This window comes from Mustela erminea, chromosome 6 (genome assembly GCF_009829155.1).
Source record: "Mustela erminea isolate mMusErm1 chromosome 6, mMusErm1.Pri, whole genome shotgun sequence".
In the NCBI taxonomy this organism is placed as follows: Eukaryota; Metazoa; Chordata; class Mammalia; order Carnivora; family Mustelidae; genus Mustela; species Mustela erminea.
Genome location: NC_045619.1, coordinates 58,016,300 through 58,039,108, shown reverse-complemented (window position 1 = coordinate 58,039,108; position 22,809 = coordinate 58,016,300). Strand labels below are relative to the sequence as shown.

Below are 22,809 nucleotides of genomic sequence, written 5' to 3'. Positions count from 1 at the left end.
CAAGTGTAAGAAAACTGATGAATCATCTCCTCTGTAGAATAAATTTCTCATTGTTTTGTTTGTTTTTTAAATATTTATTTATTTATTTGAGAGAAGGAGAGAGAGGGAGAGGGAGAGAGCACAGGAGTGGGAGGGGGAGAGGGAGAGAATCTCCACAGACTCTTCCCTGAGCACAGAGCCAGACTTGGGGCTTGATCTCACCACCCTGAGATCACGATCTCACAACCCTAAAATCATAACCTAATCTGAAACCAAGAGTTAGATGCTTAACCCACTGCACCATCCAGGCATCCCAAATTTCTCCTTGCTACCAAAAGAACATTTTACCCTCTATCCTATCAATATGATCTAATCATTATAATTTTTTTTAAAGCATTCAACTCTACTAACTGGAAGGATTGGGGTTAAAACTTTAGTTTCATCCCATTCATTTCTGTTTTTATTCATCTGTCAAATGACACACACTTGCTGGCTGGCTAGCTTGCTTATTATTTATTTATTTATTTATTTAGCAATACAGGTAGATGGGCTTTGAAGGTACTTTGAACAATTACAAGTGTGGTATGAATTTAGTCTTTCTACTATGATTCTCTTGTTATCAAAGTCCATGTAGTTCTTCCTCTATGTTCCTTAACATTTCTGTTTGGACAAGCAATATGGTGAATTTGCTAGCTATCCATTGTGGAAGGCCAGATGAACAGGCTCAATCCACCAGTTGGCTGTTAGTCTTCCTCCACTGAGAACATAACATTACAGACTATTCAGAGATGGCAGGTTTCTTAGCCTTAGGAGTTGGCCCTTTCTAATAGATGAAACGAATAAATATCGAGTTGGGCTTTTTTAAGATTAGTGTGTAAGCTGTCTGGACAGGAGAAGAGTTTAGGAAAATAATTCACTCTTATGTGTTATTGGAGAAGGAAGCATAACATGGAGAATTTTTTTTTTTTGATGATCAAGTCTTATCCTTATTAAAAAATTCAAGTGTAAGACATGAAAATATTTTTGATAGAAAGGTTTCTCAAACATTATTTAATATATGTGTCTATGTATTTCCCTATGATCTTAAAATATGTTTTCATTCAACAAGTATCTGTTGACCATCATGTTTGTGTTCTAGAGTAGGTGCCTATGTTACAGGACTCAAGTACATTCCAATAAGGGAGAATAGCAGATATTTCTACTCATCATTATGTCCCCAGACCCTCACACAGTATTTCACACAGCCAGGATCCTCAATAAAACTATTACATTGAGTTAAACTCAGTGTGTTCTACACATGCTTTTTAATTTTATTAAAAGGCATATATTCCAGTGTCACCTCATTATAACCAATGTAGTTTCCTTGCTTACCCTTGTATATCTCTAGTGATAGGAATTCAGCACGACTGGACGTAGACCATTCTGTCTTTGGGCTGTCAGTCATTGTTCCAGAGAAGCAGAACCAAAAGGATGAGGACACATACACACACACACACACACACACACACACAGTTTCTTTATTTACCTGTTTGTTTATTTATGCTAACAAGACTAAAATCTGTAGAGCAAGCTGGTAGGCCTGAAACTCAGGCAGAATTTTAATGTTATAATCTTATGGGAGAATTTCTTTCACTCTGGAAACCTCAGCTTTTGCACCAAAGGCCTTCCAGTAATTGGATGAGGCCCACCCACATTATTAAAGCTAATCTCCTTTACTTAAGTAAGGTCAACTGACTGCGCATGTTGTCCACATCTACAGATTACCTTCACAGTTACTCCTACGGTAATGTTTGATTAAATAACTGGGCACTGCATTAGCCAGCCAAATTGGCACATAAAACTATCACAACAGCTCTTCCTGTGTGTTACTCTACCTTTGGAACCAGAGGTGGTTCATTAGCTTCTGCTCGTTGCTTTTAAGCTTACTCTCAGAGTTATACAGGACATTTTAAGTGCCTCTTCCTATGGTAGCCCTTAACACATTTAAGATAGGGAGCATGCCTGGATCCATGCTGAATTTTCTCTTCCACCATCTAGTTACTCATAGTTACTTCATTTTCCCTACAGAGAGTGTGATTTCTTGTCATGGCACCATCTTGGCTGTCTTATTTGATCTGTGTGTTCTATGCATTGGGGGCCGTGGAAGTGAAAGCAGACATTTCAGAGCAGATCAGAACACAGCTGTAAATCTGTGAACATGCCTTGCTTTTGCTAAGACATTCTGAGATCATTGTTGCTTTCCAGGGGACAATGGATGCAATGTGGATTCATGGAGAGACTGCGAGTAAAGGTTTTTTTCATTGTTTTGTTTTGTTTTTTAATATATGCTGTTGCTATGTCAAATCTCCCCAAACCTATAGTTTGTAAATGCTTAATCCAGGTGTAGAAGTTTATTTTCATCCTTTTAAATACTGTTCTGTTAGATTCATCTATTCTTCTGGTCTGTCCTGAGATGTTTGGATCTACTATATGTATCATCCTTCTCTATTTTCTGTCATCTAGAAGTCTGTTGGTTTTGGAACATTATGGGCCCTTGACACTCTTACTCAATCATAGAATTTTCCACTTTGGTATTATAAAGCTCATTGGAATGATTAAGAATCCCAGTGAGTTTTTTGGGTAATTTATAGCCAGTAAAGAAAAACAAAGGTCTTTGGCTCCAAGTGTGGAGACATTAATAGCGTATCACATTACTTCTATGTTCATTAAATCAACTCTATTTAGATTTGCCTTAGAAAGAGTGAGCTGGGAGGACATTTTACAGTTATAATCCCTTGTTTAATATTTTATTTAACATTTCTTGTTTCTGTCTCACACTCTTACTTTAGGATTCAAGGTACATTGCTATATAAAGTACAGAATCGTGATCAGCTTTTATTGGTCCAAGTATCTATTCTGAAAAAGTTGTTTTCCAGGGGTGCCTGGGTGACTCAGTCATTTAAGCATCCAACTCTGTTATTTATTTATTTATTTATTTGATTTTTTTTTTTTTTTTTTTTTTTAAGCATCCAACTCTTGATTTCAGCTCAGATCATGAACTCAGGGGTCTTGAGATCAGACCCCACAAGGGCTCCATGCTTAGTGGGGAGTCTGCTTGAGATTCTCTCCATCACCCTTTCCCTTTGCCAAACTCGAGGGTGAGCACATACTTTCCCTCTTTCAAATAAATAAATAAAAATAAATCTTTAAAAAAAAGAAGGCTGCTTTTCAGACACTCTTCCAGGATTTATATGTACAATTCTGTACTAAAATGGCTGAATTTATGTAATTTGAAACTGTTGCTTCAAATCCCAGCTGAGTTTGGTAAGAGATTTTTCTTCCTTGGGTTATACCAGTAGCTAGCACACTTTAGCCTACCTCAGAATCACCTGGAGGGTTTGTTCAAATACAGATTTCAGGACACCATCCCCAGAGGCTCTGGTTCAGGAAGTCTGTAGTAGAGTCAGAGAATTTGTATTTTTCACAAGGTCCCAGATAATGCTGATGCTGCTAATGTGGGGACCACATTTGGGGAACCACTGTGTTAAGTTTGCTAAGTACTCAATTTCCATTTGAAATAGGTGTTTTCAGCTTTGTGTCCATACAGAACTCTCCAGTTACCTGGCAGAAACTGTGAGTGCCAACCAGTGCCCTGAGTACTGGTGATACAGTGGTAAATAAAGCAGATGGTCTTTCTGCCCTCATGAGGCTAACATCCAAGTGGGAATGGATTAATTGAGCCAGAAATACTCTATGGGGAAAAGCAAATGTGAGGTTTTTCTGAGGTTCCTTACAATTAGAATTTTTCACTCCCATAGCATGGTAAGTTTTGTTTAAAAAAAAAAAAAAAAAAAGCATATGCCTCATCTGTGATATGCTGAGCTTTGGTTTTGAGATGAGATGTTGGACAATAGTAGGGGTTGGTTTAGTTACACTGTAGTATTAAGTGTCTGGGAATTAAACATACAGCCTAAAACCATGGTTCTGGGCTTTCTACTGAGAGAAAGTAAACAGACCACGTAGGAGTTTGAACCCATAACTGTGAACTTTTCATTGACACCAAGCTCTACTCCCTGTCAAGTTAAGGCAAATACAGAACCATATTAAAGTAAGGTAGTTTTTCTTTTGGAACAATGATTTGGAAAAATGATTTCAAATTGCTCTTTGACAGTGCCATTTATAAAACTTATGCAATGGTGTGTAGAACTGTAGTATTGACAAAAGTTCATAAGTTTCCACTGTTTGGGGTAGAAAGATAACAGATAACATCTTTTTCTCAGTGATGCATTTCCTGGTTTTTAAAAGTATTTCTAAAAGTTCTTTTTTATTTTATGCCATTGGGCAGTAAATTTAAGAGGTGAAGCCAAAAAAAAAAAAAAGATTAAAAAATTGTGAATATTTATTTATTTAAAACAGTTTGATTTTTTTTGTGTATTATGAACCCCATAAATTACAACTGAATCTAACAACTGAGCCAGCTCCCTAGTCATTTGGCAACATATGTTGAATTAGAGGTTTTAAAGGAAGACTCAACCACGCACGATAGTATGAGTAATGGTTATCTGTTCCAATGTCTGGGACATTTTTCCATTCAGATATTTTTTTATCTTGAATTAATTTCTCTACCATGTTCCAAAAGAGGTGAAAACGGGAGCATAGCAACCATGCGTTTGAATCCTTGAGTCTCAAAAATTAACGTGTGCTTTCTTATGTTTCCCACTCATCAATTTACAAATGTTTATGAAATTACCCCTATGTTCCCAACTCTTCCACTCTCGCCATCCTCCCATCAATAATGTCAATATTTGTGGAGGAGGTCCAGAGAACCACATCATTGCCTTCATATTCAGGGACCTTGGTGTTTTGTTGGATATGTATGACTTACAATTAGAAATCGGTAAGAAATAGTCTGTGTTCCAGCAGGACGATTGACTTTTACTTTTTTTTTTTTAATCTTGAAATATTTTTTAAAAATATTGTCAGAGTTACAAAATGGTACAGAGAGTTCTTGTGTACCCATCACCTAGCTCTTCCCAGTGATAACATTTCACAAAACCACAATGACTTATCAAAACCAGGAAATTAACATGGACACAATGCCAATTGCAGGGCATGGATACATCTAAGCCACAGATCTTAGAATTATTATTATCATTATTATTTTTTTTTTTTTGGAAAGACAATTGGGGAGGGATGCAGAAGGAGATCCTCTGAGAAAGGATGGAGCTCTTCATGTGTTCTCAACAGGTGAATCTGATAAAATACTTATTATAAAAAAATTTATACATTAAGATGTATGCAATTTAGTAATTTAAATCATGCATAAAATGTTCTAACAGTTTAGTTCAGGCCATACATGCTAGAGGAATTGAGGAGAGGAAGAGAAATCAGTGAAAAATACTTCGGGGAGACCTTGAAAGAGGCAACAACACTAGAATCCTGTAAGTTTGATGGGATTTTTATGGTGAGGAACAAAATAACTTCCCTCTCAGTTCTTATCTTTCAAAATTATGTTTTCCTCATACCAATCCACATATGTCATTGATGTTGGGAATTAGAAGGGGGGAAAGGACAAAAAAGTAAAAAAGGAAAGAGGAACTAAATAACAGGAAGGGAGAAGGGCTTTTGGAATTTTGCTGATCCAGTCCCAGGAACAGTCTTTTTAAAGGTGCCCAGAGCTAGCTCAGCAGTCATCATTCCCTCAGTGTAAGAGCACAGGCTTGGAGTCCCAGAGATCAAGAGATCATTTACTCATTGTGTGTGTGTGGGGTCATCTTTCTTACTTTTGGGAAGCCCCAGTTTCCTCTTCAGTAAAATGCAACATTTGATAATCATCATCTTATAGGGGGGCTGTTGTACATCCAAACCAAAGGAGCTCTAATAATAATCAGCAATCATAATAACTACCTCATGCTTATAGCATAGATGATAAGCCAACTACTGTTACAGGACACAACACACATGAACCCAAATCATCATCCCAGTTACTCATAAATTTAACCCTATTACTATCCGTCTTTTGCAGACAGGGAGCTTGAGGTCCCAAAGAGTAAGTAATTCGCTCAGGGCCATACAGGTAGTGACTGGATTCTGGCAGAGCTTAATTCAAACCTAGGCAGTTTACCTTCACTGTCTGTCCTTTTATCCACCAAATGGAAGTTTTTAACAAAATGCCAAGCACAATACTAGAAATACCCAGTGAGTGTTTTCTTCCCCTCTAGCCCTTTGTCTTTTCCTCGTGACTTGGAAACACTCATTTGGATCAATCAGTATCTGTGAAAAGTGCTTTACTTCACTTGATCCATTACTAGAGGAAAAGGAGCAACTGGAACAGCGAAGACGGTGATTCTGTTACTAAGAGATCTTATGGCCTTATAGTACATTTTTATTCTGCTCCATTTTTAAAAATAATATTTCTATTCCAAATTCTGCCTATGATTTCATGCTGAAGCCCCTTATTTGGCTTTTGAAGCCCAGTAGTATGTGAAGGAGGTGCTTGGGGAGGAAGAGGGAAATTATAAAGAAAGACAGAAGAGCCTAACATTGAATATGTGAAAAATGTGAAGTGTGTTAAATATCCTCAGTGGAAAGGGAGGATACATTAATAAATTGACCTGGAGGAGCCCCAAAAGCAAAACTCAGAAGCTTTTTAAAGACGTGAAAGTCCTAGCATGTCAACATTAAGGAAAATATATAGTCAAGTCAAAATTTTTAAATGATGTTAAGTGTTAAAAATATTGGATTGCAGAGATTTCTTCCATTATTTATCACAATAGGAGAGGGTTGTTTTTCTTCATTGAAATACAAGATGTTCTTACGAACCAAATAGCTGAAAGAATCAGGCTCCTACACAGGGCAAAATGCCAAAAGGCTTCAAACATTTTGTGAGGGCAGATTGGGTAGGATTGGATCCCATCAGATAACTCAAGATCCTTTATCTGCTATGAATAATTCATGATTAATTATTGCTAGAGACTTCCAGGTCAATAAATATTGTTGAAGTCTATGATGCTTCTTGTAAATGCAGAGGACCACTATCATTTATTGTTGCCAATTATTTTTGATCCCGTAATTGATTATTCAGAATTACATTGTGGTGGTGCTATTTTGGATGAATAATTGGCATGAACAGCTGTGATGTCAAAGTGGAAACTTTACATATAGTTTTTTTCAGGTCATTGTTTCAGATTCAGTAAAAAGGAGGTTTTGTTCGGTACAAACCAAGAAATCCCCAAAACAACCACCATGAGAAAACAGCTTTGGTAAATGTATTTTATTTAAGGTATCATGAAATAAGACTTTTCAAAACTATCTCTTATTTATGCAATGTTGCATTGTCCTAGTTAATAAGTAAACACTTCTATCTTATTTGACTCCCTTTAGAATATTCACTAGAGTCTCCCAAACTCCTTTGTCTGGCTGCTCCATCAGGTTTATAGTACACACTGTTGATGGGTTCATTTCTGACACATCGTGGTTTGAATGACCCCAGATTTACTGTAATTTTATGATCGTGAAAGGGATTTGTTTTATTGAAGAGCAAATGCAAAAATAAAGAAAGCAGTTTTCAGGAAATATTAAGTTTATTTTAATCTTGGATTATTTTTCTATAGAGATGTATCAATAAAGGTGGAAACAAAACTGAATTCTAAGGATACGGGGCTGCTAGCCATTCAGTTAAATTAGATCATTTTCGAATTTCCACTCTTATTTGATGCATGTGCTATGTATGTGTGTGTGTGTGTGTGTGTGTTGACTAAGGGTTTTACTCCAAAAACTCCAAACCAAAACCCACTATGAAGAGTAGTATTTCCTAGGTTTGAACCATCGGGAAAATTCTGAGATATGAATGGGCTTAATATCTAGTCTCTGTTTAGTCTCATGTATAGTTTTTTCCTCTAGTCTAGAATATGGGAATATAAGAAAAAAATGTGACTGCCTCTACTCTGGGATAGAGGGCTGCAGACAGAATGGAGAGGCTGAAGTGGTATGCTGTAGATTTATGAGGATAAACATACACAGAAACAAAACAAAATGAAAAACCCACTCATGGTCTTTTTGAATGCCATCACCAAATGGAAACATTTGACAAAATGTGTTAACTCTAGAAAGACTATCAGTGGTGTTATTTTAAAACATTTGCAGTGGGAAAAGACAACCATGTATTGCCTCCTAGAGCCTCCCCCAAAGCTGGTTTATATGAGGTAGTTAATGAGATTTGAGACTTTGGTGCTGGTGAGATTAATGTGAGCTCTGGGACCATGAATAAATATAATGGTCCATATAACCTAATCTCAAGAACCTGTCAGTATATGATCTTACACGGCAAACAGGATTCTGCAAGTAAGATTGACGTTATGAACCCTGACATCAGGAGGTTATTCTCGATTGTCCAGGTGAACCTAACTTAATCCCATAAGTCCTAAAAATTGAGGAACCTTCCCAGGCTGAGGTCAAAGGCTCAGGCTGGAGGGAGATGTGACTAAGAAGGAATGGTCACAGACATGTGATTGTGTTGGCTTTAAGGACAGAGAAAGGGGACCATGGGCTAAATAAAATGCGGGTGAACTCTGGGAGCTAGAAGAGTCAGGGAAATGGATTCTCTCCCACAGCCTCCAGAGAGGCCCTGATGACTGTTAGACCTCTCACCTACAAAAGTACAAGGTGGTAAATTTATGTTGTTGACCAGTAAATGCGTAATAATTGGGGTTCTTACGCATGAAAATTGAGGTTCCTAGAAGCTTTGGCTGCATACAGTGAGAGACTGCTGAGAATCAGTATGTTCTACCCAGCATAAGTTCTCTGAGTCTTTGTCTAGATTTGCCCCCTTACCCTGAAATTCAAAATAGTTCGTGAAACCTCAGGAATGGAGTCCAAGTAAGACTTGGTGGAGATGAGGAAAATCCTGAAGAATCACAACTAGTCCATTTCCAAGTTCAGGGCATCACAGAGAGCAATCATTTGAATGAGGCATTGCCTGGGTGGACTGGAGTCTTCCATCCCTCTTGGTAAAGAAGGGGCTGCCTTTGAGAACAGTACATGTAGGAGAGGAGGCTCTACCTACAGTAGTTCAAATCACGTGCGTATCTCAAGGGACGCATCATCACCAAGGGAGAAGACAGTTAAGGAAGAAAAGGGAGAGCAGAGAAAATAGAGTCAGAGGTTGTGGGCTGAAGAGAATGAAAGCATCGCCAAGGGGCCCCAGGTCAAATAAAATCCTCATAGACAAAGCAGTTTACAATTTTCAGGCATCTCGGTTATCTATGGGCCCTAGATAACCTGGGCTTTCTGAGGGCAGGCATTGATGCAAAGTTGGTGGCAGAGGATAGAAATCGGTTGCCCTGCTAACGGTTGCTCAGCCTCTGGGTCAGGCTAAATGGGGCCGAGTGTGAAGCAGCCTCTCCTTTCTCTCTGCACTGCCCTCCCTGCTGCTCACACCTGCTGAGAACAGTGTGCCTGGGTCCTGGGTCCGAATGGTCAGCATTTACACGGGGCGGGGCTCACATTTCTAAGATGACTTAAACGAGCTTCAGGAGAACATTCTGTTGTCTAGCTCCGAGGTCCCATAAACAGTAAGTGATGAAAATAGCTTACTTCTAGAACACCAGGCGTTTGACAGAATACTTACAGCATCTCATTTAACGGCTCACCATTACACAGCGATTTCAGTCTTGTTATCATCTTTACCTTACTGATGAGTAAATGGACACTCTGAGAGGTTTAACAACCTGCCCCAAAGCAGAGATGGAGGGAATGACAGAGCCGGGACTGGGTTCCTGGGAGCGCTGACTGCAAGTGCTACCCCTCTTCAGGTCTAGGCCCTGCTTGGACTGTTCTAGAATAGGTCACTGTTAGCAATCCAGCCGTACCAGTCAGAGAACGCAACTATCTCCCAATGGTTTTACATTTAACTCTTGGTGATTTATGAGATTCTCATTGGCCTCCAAAAGAGACTACGTTTTATGATACCTTGCTAATAACTATAATAATTCTACAGCTTGTAGCCAGACTTCTTGGACCCAAATCCTGGCTGCACCACTTCCTGACTGTGGAAAGCAGGCACTTTTGTGTGTTACAAGCGGGGCAGTGGCCCCAGCGGCCAGACTAGTCTTTGCCACACTGTAGTGCTCCATACATATTTGCAGAACAAAAAATGCCTTGTCACTGTAAGTATTGCGAAGACTAATTGATGAGCACGCTTAGAACGGTGCCTGGAGACTTGGTAATGCTCGGCAATGTTAGCAGTTCTTGTTCTGTGTCAGATTGAAGCCTTGGATCTTGTTTTAAGATTAGAGCTTTTCCCCTTGCTCCTGGCCTTGCTTTCGCTTCTCTTCTTCTCACTTTGGACTAGTCTGTTTGAGTGGCAGTGATTAAGAAAGATGATGCAGTATTTATAAAATATAAAGCATACAATGAAAGCCGAAGATGACACTTTCCTCTCCAGTTCAATGATGTGGAAAGTCCCATTCTTTGAATGAAGTACTGACAGCAGCTGGGGAATCATCTCTTCTGCAGGGCTTTGAAAATGATGTCTCAGCCTGGAGGGGCGGCACGGGTTGTTTTCAGTGTAAACAAAATAGTCACCAATCACCAAAAACAGCTTCTTCACTCATGTGTTTCGAGTTGAGTCAGCATGTTTTGGGTGCAGGGTCCGTAGTCTCGTAAGGAGAGGAGATCTGATTGACCTTTACACCAGGGTTTAAAACCCAAGTGCAGTTCCCTGCTATGAAGCCCCAGCTTCAGTTTGCGTCTGCTTGAGAAATACTTCCTCAGGGAAAAAGAACGATTAAGACAAGGTGTCATTTTCTAGCACGTCTCTACCAGCCTTTGTAGCAAGCTGACCATGTCAATTTTCTTCATCCAAGAAACCAGGGTCCCCTCTTGAGGCAGAAGAGCTGTGCCTGAGTAGAACAAAAACATTTTTCTTTTTTCCATTAATAAAGAAAAACTTGGCATCCACACCCTGTCCTGGGATGGATGTTGTGCCCATCCATCTCGATGCCTATGCTGCTCTCTAACTTGACTAAGATGGATCCTGTCTCACAACTGTTGACTGCAGAGGGCTCACTGATGTAAACTGTGGAGGAATAGGCAGCTTCCCAGATTTTAAATGCCTTGAAGGGAGGAGAGAAGTCTTTGGCTCATATCCCTCAGGTAGTCAAAGGTCACACAGCTTGGAGGGTGTTGCTTTGGCTGAAGTATGTAGGCAACCCACGGAGCATGCTGGGTAGACAGCTGCGTCCCTTCCACATGCTTGTCCCTCCAGCTTATTCGAAGTATCCCAAGATACATAAAACACCAAACCATCTGACTGAGTGGCTCTCCACTGTAAGTCGTTCATACGTCCAATTGAAGTATGAGTTGGCTACAGGAACCCAGGATGGTAAGCGAAGCTGCAAACCTTCTGGGGAGGAGAATGGCATGTTAATAGCGTATTTATCATCTGTGATGCAACTTCTAGGTATCTGCTTGCCTCCGTTTGGTGCCATATGGCAGCCAACGCTGATTTCCTCCCAGCTTCCTGAACTGATTTTCTTTTGACCCCCGTTCAATTTGAGACAAATAAATGCTGATAGATTTGGGTAACTAGCTGAACCAACAGGTTAAAAAAACAAAACAAAACAAAACAAAAAACCAGCCAAACTTGTTGTGCGTTAAGAAAGTAAGTAGAGATTTTCCATGAGTGGTTTCAGAACCAGGAGACACAATCATCCCCAGAGCCGAGCAAAGGCCACCTACTAAGCAGGAAGAAAATGAGTGGGCAGAAAAGACTGAGAGATTAATAATGACCTGTGTCTGGTGATCCAACTCTTCATTTCTTAATTAGGCACCCCTGGCATTTGGGGCAGTGCCCCTTGTGTGTAAGGTGGAAAGGAGAGGTGAGGTGTTCTCATAGCGTTTGTACCTCGATCCATCTCTACTGCGTTAGGCTAATCCTCAGCCATACTGGCCCTTACCTAGAGCCAGTCCTCTTGAAGGCAGTGTGGGAATCCATGCCATCCTGCCACCATCTCTGGGTGGTCAGTTAGAATCGATTCATCAGCAGTTACTGGTTCATTAGCCACGACTATAATGATGTTCAGGAGGGCTTTACCCAAGTCACTTTGCAAACATTAATTTAATATTCTCTGACTTTCTGGGGAGTACATTCAACCTTTGATTATTACAAGGCAAAAATGAAAATACTTAAGAAAGAAAACAAAATCACTCTCAATTTCTGACGCATGTCGAAGGGCTGCACCTTTGACGTAAGTTACCCCATGCCATCTGACAACCCGGACGTTGGTCTTGCCGAGATGGGAGATATTGAGATGGATGTGGAAATTGTACCTGGAGAACCTGACACTACCAGTAAGATTTTATTTATGAACTTCATCAAGTTCTCAGTGGTCAGACCATCAACCCAGTAATGTGCAGCAACCAGAGGGTGAAGCATGGACACAGTGAGAGGTCCTGCTGTGGTCAACCAGATTGCTTTTAACCAATAAAGCAAAATAGAGCTCCTTTCTTGGCAGCTGTAAACTGGACATCATGTTAAGCTTTCCTGGAAGAGATGAGCTCCAGGCTTTTAAACAACACCAAGACTGTATATATAGTGCATGAATCTGAGATAATGGAATGCTAGTAAAAGAGCGAAGCATTCCTAGTACAGATTTTACTGAATACCAACCTTTTTCAAGAACTCAGGCTTCTTCTTTTTTTTTTTTTCCTTAATTAAAAACGTTCAGCCTAATAAAAGCTATTTTCAAAAGCGTAGGTTCTGAGGGGAGAATGTATGTATTCTGAGACCTGAGGAGCAGCCCATACACAAGAGAGTAGAGAAAGAGTGCTTCCAAAGATAAGTTTCCAGTGACTTCTAAATGATCCTTTACGATCGTACTTTTAGATGGCTCTTGCCTTAGCTCCCTTAATAGCAGGCCTGGAATGTGCTGTTGAAGGAAGTCACTGTTTGTTGTTCAGAGTCCGGCCTGGGTCCTGTGAATGTGTGTCATGCGAGCAGAGATGTTCCACAGCTGCACTCTCTTTTTCACCCTAAAGCATATTATTTAGCATAATCCCCCCCGCAAAGTTCTCAAAACAGGGAAATAATCTTAAATCCTTGCACAGAGTTTGTGAGTCATTGTTTTGATTATTCTTGTAAAGGTAATTACTTTTCTTTTTTTTTTTCCTGCTGGCCAAGTGAAATCTCAAATTCAAATCCTTCTGGGGGGAGGGGTGGGAAAGTAGAGACTAAAAAGAAGCCGGGCGCTTTTCACAGATTCACTCCTTTTTGTAGTATAATAATAACCTGAATCCTTTGCCTCTCATTGAAATTTAGGAACATGAGAATGCATGTGGGGAAAATAATAGCCAAGTGTTCTAAGGCAGCTTTCTCTCGTTTGCAGTGATATTTATAATTTCTCTTGCTTACAATATCTTTTCTGTCCAAACCAGACTCAGAGTTAACAGGCCAGATTATCAGAAATGTCTTCCAGCTCTAAATTCGGCACACTTTCTACTCTATTGTATTGCCCTATGTCCATTATTATGTCATGGGCCCTTACAGGTTTCTAAAAGGATCACAGTAAGGGGAAACAGAAGAGAGCACTCCAGTGCAGGGAGTATGGGAATGGGTGTAGCGTTCAGACAGGCAGGTATAATTCTCTAATCAAAGGAACCAGGATTCCTTAAAGAAGTCGTCAGTTCCAGGTCTTGGACAGGCAAAGGGAAGATGGGCCTGGGATATCTTGTGGTATCAGAAAGTAAGGAAGTACTGACAAATAGAAGAACTTGGAGGCATGTCTACCAACCTGAAAGGGCTCCCAATGATGAGAGATGAAACCATTTGAGCAAAATAAATATGAACATAAATCCAATAATAGTATTGATTATAACCCAAGGGGGAAACATGGATATCCTTGAGTTTATACAGACAGAAACAAACAAGTGCCTAAAGAAATAAAAGAGGAAGAAATGACAAGCCTTCCTAATAAAGCAATCCCAATTAGTGAAGAATGAACAAAGGAAATAGAAGCCTTGAAGACCATGGTAGGAATTGTTACAGTCAACCATGGATAGGTGTAGTGGGTAAAAGTTCAAGCACAAACAAGATATTTACATAATCTGAGTGTTTCACCCCTAAAATAAACATTTATTAATTATAAAGAGAGCAGTGGTGCCTGGGTGACTGAGATGGTTGAACATCTGGCTCTTGGTTTTGGCTCAGGTCATGGTATGGGGTCGTGGGATTGAGCCCCACAGCGGGACCTGCACTCAGCATGGAATCAATTGAGTTTCTCTCCCTCTGCTCTTCCCCCTGCTCATATTTGCACCACATACTCTCTCTCTCTCTCAAATAAATAAATATTTTAAAAGTTTGTAAAGGAAACAATAGTAACTATATAGTGAAGAAACCTTGCAGATACCACCTTCACCAGGTCCTGAAGATTAGCATCACTGGGAAAAAGGCATAATGCCATCGTGATCTGATGCCCTCAGAAGGGCACTTCATCTCAGGGACATTCTTTCTAGTAGCTCTAGTAACCTCATATCTGATCATGGATCCACATCAGACAAGCCCACATTGAAGGACATTCTACAAAAGAGCTGGCCAGTAATCTTTAAAAGTGTCAAGGTCAAGGAAGACAAAGAAAGACTGAGGAACTGTCACAGATTCAAAGAGACTAAGGAGACATGACAATCCCATCTGTAGCAGGGGATCTTGAATTATATCCTGGAAGGGGACAATAAGGGGACATTATTGAAAAAAACTAGTACAACCCAAATAAAACCTGTAGTTTAGTTAATGGTATTGTATCAATGTTTATTTCTTAGTTTTCATCATTGTGCTACGGTTACATAAGATATTAACATTACATGAATGTGGGTGAAGGGAATAGGGAACTCTCTGTACTATTCTTACAACTCTTCTAAGTCTAAAATTATCTCAACGTTAAAAAGTCCTTACGTACATGATGTCTAGTTATCTCTCTTTTCAATGCTAGAAAATAAATGTAAGGCATTTGAGACACTGGCAAGATAACTACTCATCATAAAATGCGTCATTTGTTCATTCAACAACTACTCAGCAGGAACTAGGTTGAATCACTGTTCGTCTTAGGGATTTAGCAGGTAAGAAACCAGGTGCATTCTGAAATAGCAACAAGTGCTGTGAAAGGGAAAGTGAAGTACATGGTTCTCTGGGGAAACAGAAGTAGTACTTAACATAGGCTTGGGCGATCCGAGATCATAGAACTAAAGATGAATACCAATTAGCAAGTCTGGATGGTCTGGGGAGAGAGGAGGCAGGAGGGGCATCGGATATGTTTCAGGCAGAGGAAATAGCAGAGCAAGAATGGAGGCAAGAAAAAAGAGGACACTTTTGAAAAAGCAACAAACTTAGATAACTTCAGTGGAGTTCCAGGAGGCCTAAAAAGATTAAGGAGAAACCAGAGTATGTTAAGAAGTTTTGTTTTGTTTTGTTTTTTAAAAGATTTTATTTACTTATCTGACAGACAACTAGGCAGAGAGGCAGGCAGAGACCAGAGAGGAGGAAGCAGGCTCCCTGATGAGCAGAGAGCCTGCCTTGGGACTCTATCCCAGGACCCTGGGATCATGACCTGAGCCAAAGGCAGAGGTTTTAACCCACTGAACCACTCAGGTGCCCCTGTTAAGAAGTTTTTAACAAAAATGTGAGGGCCAGCCAATAAAGGGCTTGAGTTGGGGAGTGATGTTATCATATTTATATTTTAGAAAAAATCACTCTGGCTTCGTGTGAAAAATAGATTATAGTGGGATGGGGCAGAGGCAAAGGTGCAGGAAGACCAACTGGGAAGCCATTCTATCAGTCCCAGCAAGGCATGGCAATGACCTTGACACATGGTGAGCTTTATGGAAAAGTGGACAGATTTGAGAGATTTCAGGGAGATCTGATGAACAGAAGTGAATGTTTCTTTGTGTGATGGTGGTGAGGGAAAGGGGAGTGCTTACAGTTTAGTGTTCAGTTCCCCATCTAGAATCTGTCAGTCATGTCTTAGTCTACACATAGATCCACACTATCATGTATGGTAGTGGCAACCTGTGATTCAAACATAATCGTCAGGAGATTTATGATGATGCTTGTGTGGGTGTGACAGACACACCTGGAGAGCACCTCCAATGAGTCATGTCCCTTTTCTGGGAGTTTAGGCAGAAACCATAACTTGTTGCTAACCAATAGAAAATGGCAAAAGTGGGATATCACTTCTGTGATGAAGTTACATTACGTGCGACTCCGTCTCAGCCTACTGAAGTGAGAGACCCCTGGGTTGGCTCTGAAGGAGTAAGACACCATGTTGTGAGAGGGCTGCATGGCAAAGAATGGTGGGTAAACTCTAGGAGCTGATGGTGGCCCCTGGATGATAGCCAACAACAACAAAAAAAAAGAGCATCCATCCTACAAGTACCATGAACTGAATTCTGCCAGCAACCTGAAGAGGCATGGAAGTCGACCTTGTCCAAGTCAAGCCTCTGATGAGACCACAATCCCAACAGATGCTTAGTCTTTGTGAGACTTGTGACCCAAGAAACTATGAGATAATTAAGGGTGTTAAGAGCCTCTAAATTTGTAGCAATTTGTTATGCAGTCACAGAAATGGAATCTATTTGCTCCAATGCCTTTGTCCTCTTTTGTATTTTCTGTCTTTAAATCTGTCCATTATTAGCATCTTAAATCAAGGGTCACTCTTCTTGTTTTTATTCTGTCCTTAGGCTTTCAGGTATTTAAGCCAAATGCTCCAAATATCAAAAACTTTCTTTGTTTCTAGTATTGTAAGTGGGTTAATTTACAAGCTAAGCAATACCTTACCACCTTTGGATCTCTCTAGAATGATGATGTGTACATACCCCATTATCAGTGGCATTGGTTTTCATGTATTTGAACATCCCAAAGGTCTTCTCTCTGTTTAAATCCTGAGGACCCACCATAGACCCCTGCTGGTTCCCTGTTCTCCTATGTCCCTTACTAAAGGCACTATGGACCAAAGGGGTGTTTGAGTTTTATTAAAGATATTATCATTAGCTTTAACTCTTATAGTTCCTTGAACCCCCTAATCTCATCCCTAATCTGGACTCTATGTAGTGTATCTTCAACTCCTCTCTGTCTTACTGTTGCTAAGAAAATTAACATTTTAAGTTAATACTAAGAAATGGATCAATTCTTATGAAAATAACATATTTGAGGATGCACACTGCCTAAGAAATTATAAAAATTTCTTGATGTCGTATCCTTACTGAAATTCGTGATAACTAGAAAGTGTAGCTTTCTGCCTTTCCCATGAACTTCTGACAAAGGAATTCACCAAGCTCTCCACTTCTTCACTCTCATTTTTGGTGCAGGTCTTGCAAATTCCACCAGAAGCTCCTTCTTCCTGAAATTTTAGCTTTAGAACCATTTATTTAACCATGTTTATTTACCACCTACTGGATGCCAGCCACAGTCCAAACTCTGGAAATAGAGCAATGAGTAATATAGTTAACAACAATGGAATTTGCATGCTAAAGAGGAAGAAATTAATAAGAAAACAAATATTTACAATGGAAATATGTCAAATGATGATGGCTGTAGTGAAAAAAAATAAAGATGGGACTAGAAATAGAGTTTTGAGCATTAGAATCTTAAAGAGTGATCAGAGAAGTTGTCCATGAGATGTCATTTAAGCAAAGATCTGTAGAAAGTAAGGGAGTGAGTCTTGTGGTTGATTATCTGGATAAAGAGCATTCCAGGCAATAGGAACAAAAAGTGCAAAGGACTATGATGCAAGGACACTGAGGAGGGAGGTCACTTTAGTTGGAGAGGAGAGGAGTGGAGTAGAGGAAAGGAAAGGTCAGAGAGATTCTTGAAGGTAGTGAAACCATATAGGTTCTTATAGGCCGATGTAACGACTTTGACTCTTACTGCAATGAGATGGAAAGCCATTAGAATATTTTAAGAAGAGCAGTGATATGATGTGGTTTATATTTTAACAGTACTACTCCAATTTCTATGTGAAGAATACAATAGGGTGTGTGTGCATTTAGGGCAGAGAGATTTGAAACAAGGGTAAGACAGGGAAAGAGTTAGGTGGCTGTTTCAATAATTCGGGTCGGACAGTGCAGACAGAGAACATTTCCATCATCACAAAAAGTTCTATTCGACTTACCAGGAAGAGGGACCATGTGAGAAACTAATGTCAAGGAACCAAAGGCTCTCTTTCTCTCTCTTCACCCTGAGAAGACATGGTGGTCTGGGGTGTTCTCTTAACTCCTGCCAGTGGTAAGTAGAAAACTGTGGAAGGGGTAATACTATAACTTTTATTCCTCTCTAATGATTATCATTTTGGCTGGAAAAGCTCTGTTAAGGAAGAACAAGTAAAATCTTGCTATTGATTATACATTACATGCTAAATACAATTTTAATACGATACTGGTACAAACACACATTATGTGTATCGTTTATGTGTTATATACAATTATCTCATTTTTTAAAAGATTTCATTTATTTATTTGACAGAGAGAGAGAGAGAGAGAACACAAGCAGAGGGAGCAGCAGGCAGAGGAGAGGGAGAAAGCAGACTCCCTGCTGAGCAGTAAGCCCTACTCGATCCCAGGATCCTGGGATCATGACCTGAGCCTAAGGCAGCTGCTTAACCAACTGAGCCACCTACGGGGCCCTACAATTATCTAATTTTTATCTTCACACTACGCATGTAAAATATATCTCCAGTACTTGGTAAAGCCAAAGTTTAGAGAAGATAAATTAGTGTAGGAATTAATGTTGTGGTAAGAACGGGTCCCAAAGAACATTCCCTTTTCATCGATACACTGCCTCATTTCTGGGCATTTCTTCATGCATGATGATCAAAGAACAACAATAATAGATTGGTAATCTTTGTACATGTGTTTGTGTAACTTCCTTATTATATCTGTAGAAACACTGTGACCTTTTCTAACTGACAGTGCTTACCCAAGCTTGGATCTTTGAGCAGAGTGTGCTTTCTTGTCCTTTGACGAAAACCTATTCTATTAGAGAAAGAAAGATAAACATCTCCTCACCGAGAAGACATTAAAGCTGACCATGTGAGAAAAAGAAAATACTGGTTGGTGGAAGTACATGAATTTTGGATTGGGTGGGGGTGGGAGGCACAAGTTATGGTCTTGACTTTGCCACTGATTAGCCTTGTGACCTTGGACAAGCAAGTAATCCATCTTTCTGGATATCTAGTGTGCATCCTTAAAATAAGACTACTGCTTGCCTAAGAACCCATTCTAGCTCTGGAACTCTATGACCCAGCTTGCCATCCTCTAATTTACACTGGTGGGAAGAAATTTTCTAGGTCCTGGTGTCTTCCGGATCTGTTTATTTCCTGATAATGCAAAACAAAGCATGATGTAATCCTATAAAAGAATAATAAAGGCTTACTTCATTGGAGTCCTAAGACAATTAAAAACAGAAGGTCTCAGAGTATTTAGTTTTGCTATTTAAAATAGCCAAATGACCAAGAAGAAGCAGTAAATTTATTTGGCTTTAATTTACATTTGTACCTGACATTGTCACACTTAAGAGCTAAAGGTGATAATAGTTGTCACTGACGTATGAGCCAACTAGCAGTGGAACCCTAGACCTAAGGAACTTTCTGGCTGCCAGTCAAATCAAGTTTAAATTTTGTATTACTATATTAATATTTAGCATTTGGTTGCTCTGAATATTGTTTTTACTCTCCGTACACTGTAAACCTTGTTCTCCAGAAAGAATTCTGTATTTTACTTAGGGTTCATCATGGCCTTAATACTACTTGACCTGAACGCCTGTTCTACCACCTCTTAAAAGCTAAATGTTTGTAACATCTATTCTTCTGCTCTTCTCCCCTTTTCAAAAATTATCTTGATCCTAACTCGTAGTTTAGCCTGGGGTAATGGAGAAATTTTTATCCACAGTTAAGAGACTTGAATAGTGAGAGAGAAACTAGATAGTCTAATTATCTCTGTAGGAATCTTAATTGAAACCAAACTATCCCCTGTGTTAATTTTTCTTTAATAGGAAGAAAAAGGAGAAAACAAACTGAGCACCCAGGTCCTCCTCCATTTTCTGCTTAATAGCGGAGTTAACAAGAGGCTTTTCCTGGGTATTATTCATTCACTGGGATCATTTCGGCTGTCCCCAGGGCCCTCGACTCTTCCCAGCTGCTCCATTAATCTCCGGGAAATCCCCAGTGCTGCAACTGTCACTGTATAATTAAATGTTTTGTTATTTTCTGCATGGTCCTGGACTTTGGCAGCTTATTTTCATTAATAGGAGGGCCTGTTCTTTGTCACTTGTCTCATATGTCTGTGAAGAAGTAGTCTCAAAGTAGTTTTTTTTTTTTTAATTTCTTCTCTCTCTCTCTTTTTTTTTTTTTTTAATTTTATTTTAGAGAAAGAGTGAGTGTGTGAGGGTGGGAGAGGAAGGGCAGAGGGAGAGGGAGAGAGAGAATCTCAAGTCGGCTCCACGCTCAGTACAGAGCCCTATGGGGGGGATCGGGAATGGGTGGGCTCTATCTCATGACCCTGAGATCATGACCTGAGTGGAGCCACCCACATGTTCCTTTCCTCCTTTTTTCTGAATCAGGCAGCTCCCTCCTCTTTCTCCTTCTCTTCTTTTTTCCTCCTCTCTCCTCTTTCATCTCTCTGACTCAAAGCCAGATTCTCCCATATATCAGATGGATATCAACTATTTTTTTAAAATTTCCTTCTGATGTCTTCTAACTCAGAAGAAGATATTAAATTTTAGAATTCAATATGCATTGCTTTTCATTTTTTTAAAAGAATTTATTTATTCATTTGACAGAGCACAAGCAGGGGGAGCAACAGAAGGGGAAGGAGGAACAGAATGCCTACGGAGTGGAGACCCCGATGTGGGGCTTGATCTTGGGACTCTGGGATCATGACCTGAGCCAAAGTCAGATGCTTAACAGACTAAGCCCCCAGGTGCCCCAACACGCAGTGCTTTTAAATGTTTTTTTCCCACAAAGGTTAAATCCTTGGCTTGAGCATGCGGTCCAGCAAATACCCAGATGATATGGATTGCTATAAAACCTGAATAGGGAAATAAAATAAAGAATTTAACTGTTTGGCATTGCCATCATGGTAGTAATTTCTTAAGTGTGATCATAAGGACCATACCTGACAATACAGGAAGGTGTTGAAAAATCATGAGATTTCTCCAGAGATTCCAACCTCAGAATTTTCCCTTGATGCCCTCCCTATTAATACTGAAAACGGATGCCATTGCTTTCACATAGATTGCGAGGTTCTTGGCCCTAAACGAGATGTCTTACCCTAGCAGAAAGTAGTGTCATCTAAGAAGATCTTGAGCAGAATTAGGGGTTCTAAGAGCAGGTGGTCACAGAACTGAATTGCAGGCTCCCTAAGGAGCTTCCTTACCCATGCTTTGCATCTCTTGTCCATTCATTCTCAGCCTTCAATGCATATTAGAATTATGTGGGCAGGGGCACCTGGGTAGTGCAGTCAGTTGAACATATGACTCTTAGTTTTGACTCAGGTTGTGATTGCTGGGTCATGGGATCAAGCCTTGCGTCAGGCTCTGTGCTCAGCACAGACTCTGCTTAAGACTCCCTCTCCCTCTCCGTCTGCCCCACCACGCCAAAAACAAATAAAAATAAATTTAAAAAAATTATGTGGGGGAACTTTTAAAAATCTTGGTGTATAGGTCACATCCAAGCCCAACGTGAGAGGGAATTATTATGGGGGGAGATAATTAATTTAATAATCTAAAGAAGAAATAGATGGTGAAATATAGCAAAAAGTCCCCATTTGAGGCCGTTATTACAGTTATGTATTTGGCATCTGCTTAGCTGTCTCACTTTTTCCTCAAAAGGGACAGTAGAGGGACACCTGGGTGGCTCAGTGGGTTAATCCTCTTAGGTCATGATCTCTGGGTCCGGGGATAGAGCCCTGCTCAACAGGGAGTCTGCTCCTCCTTCTCTCTCTGCCCCTCCCCCACTCGTGCTCTTTTTCTCTCAAATAAAGAAAATCTTTTTTTTTTTTTTTTAAGGGATAATGGTCCAGGAGCAGATGATGCTTAGCTTCTGGAGTCTAAGTAAGAACTGACCACTGCTACTAAAACCTGAAACAACACTCTTGGCCTCTCTAGGCCTCAACTGTCTTGTTTACACATGAGAATAATTGTGTCTCATGCATATGTGTGCCATGAAGTTTAAATAAGAAAATACTTATAAGACGCGTAGACAATGCGCAACTCTTGCCAAGAACCAAATCCACCATTCAGGTGTTGTGTAGCATGACGACCCTTTTCCACACCTCACTTTTGTTTTTCTGCTTCCTCTACTCCCACAAACTCACCATGTCTGGGGCAGTACTCACAATTCTCTTCCACACACCCCTATTTTTATACAGGCTTTTCATTCTCACCACAAGAAGCTATCCCCCTGTGTTCGCTCAGCAAAGTAATACTTATCCTTCAAGGATTAGCTCAGTTTCTACCTGTGAAGCATTCTTCACTTTACCTGATCAGACTGTCCTCCTGCACTTTGTACCCACCTTGACAAGGGGAAAGGTATGTTAATGGTTTGAAGCCCCATCTCTCTTCCCATTCGATCCTTCATTTTTAAGCACACAAATGAAATCTTTGGTTTCGTATCCCAGTGTCTAGAATAATACATGGAACAGAGTGGGTGTTCATAAATACTGTTTGAATGAATAAACAAATGTATCCTTTTAATGTCTTTTTCACACACACACACAGAAGGTTGGAATTGCCCAGAGCCCTGTCAGGAGTCAGAAAGGAGAAGAGGAGAGAGAGAAGAACTCGTCTTGCAAAGAAGGAGGTGACCTGGT

General features: G+C 40.0%; 1 protein-coding gene across 1 annotated transcript in view; it reads left to right on the top strand.

Moving 5' to 3' along the window:
• Window positions 1-22,809, top strand: part of RERG (RAS like estrogen regulated growth inhibitor) — a 117,739-nt gene that overhangs the window by 11,835 nt on the left and 83,095 nt on the right. The gene's annotated exons all lie outside the window — the stretch shown is intronic.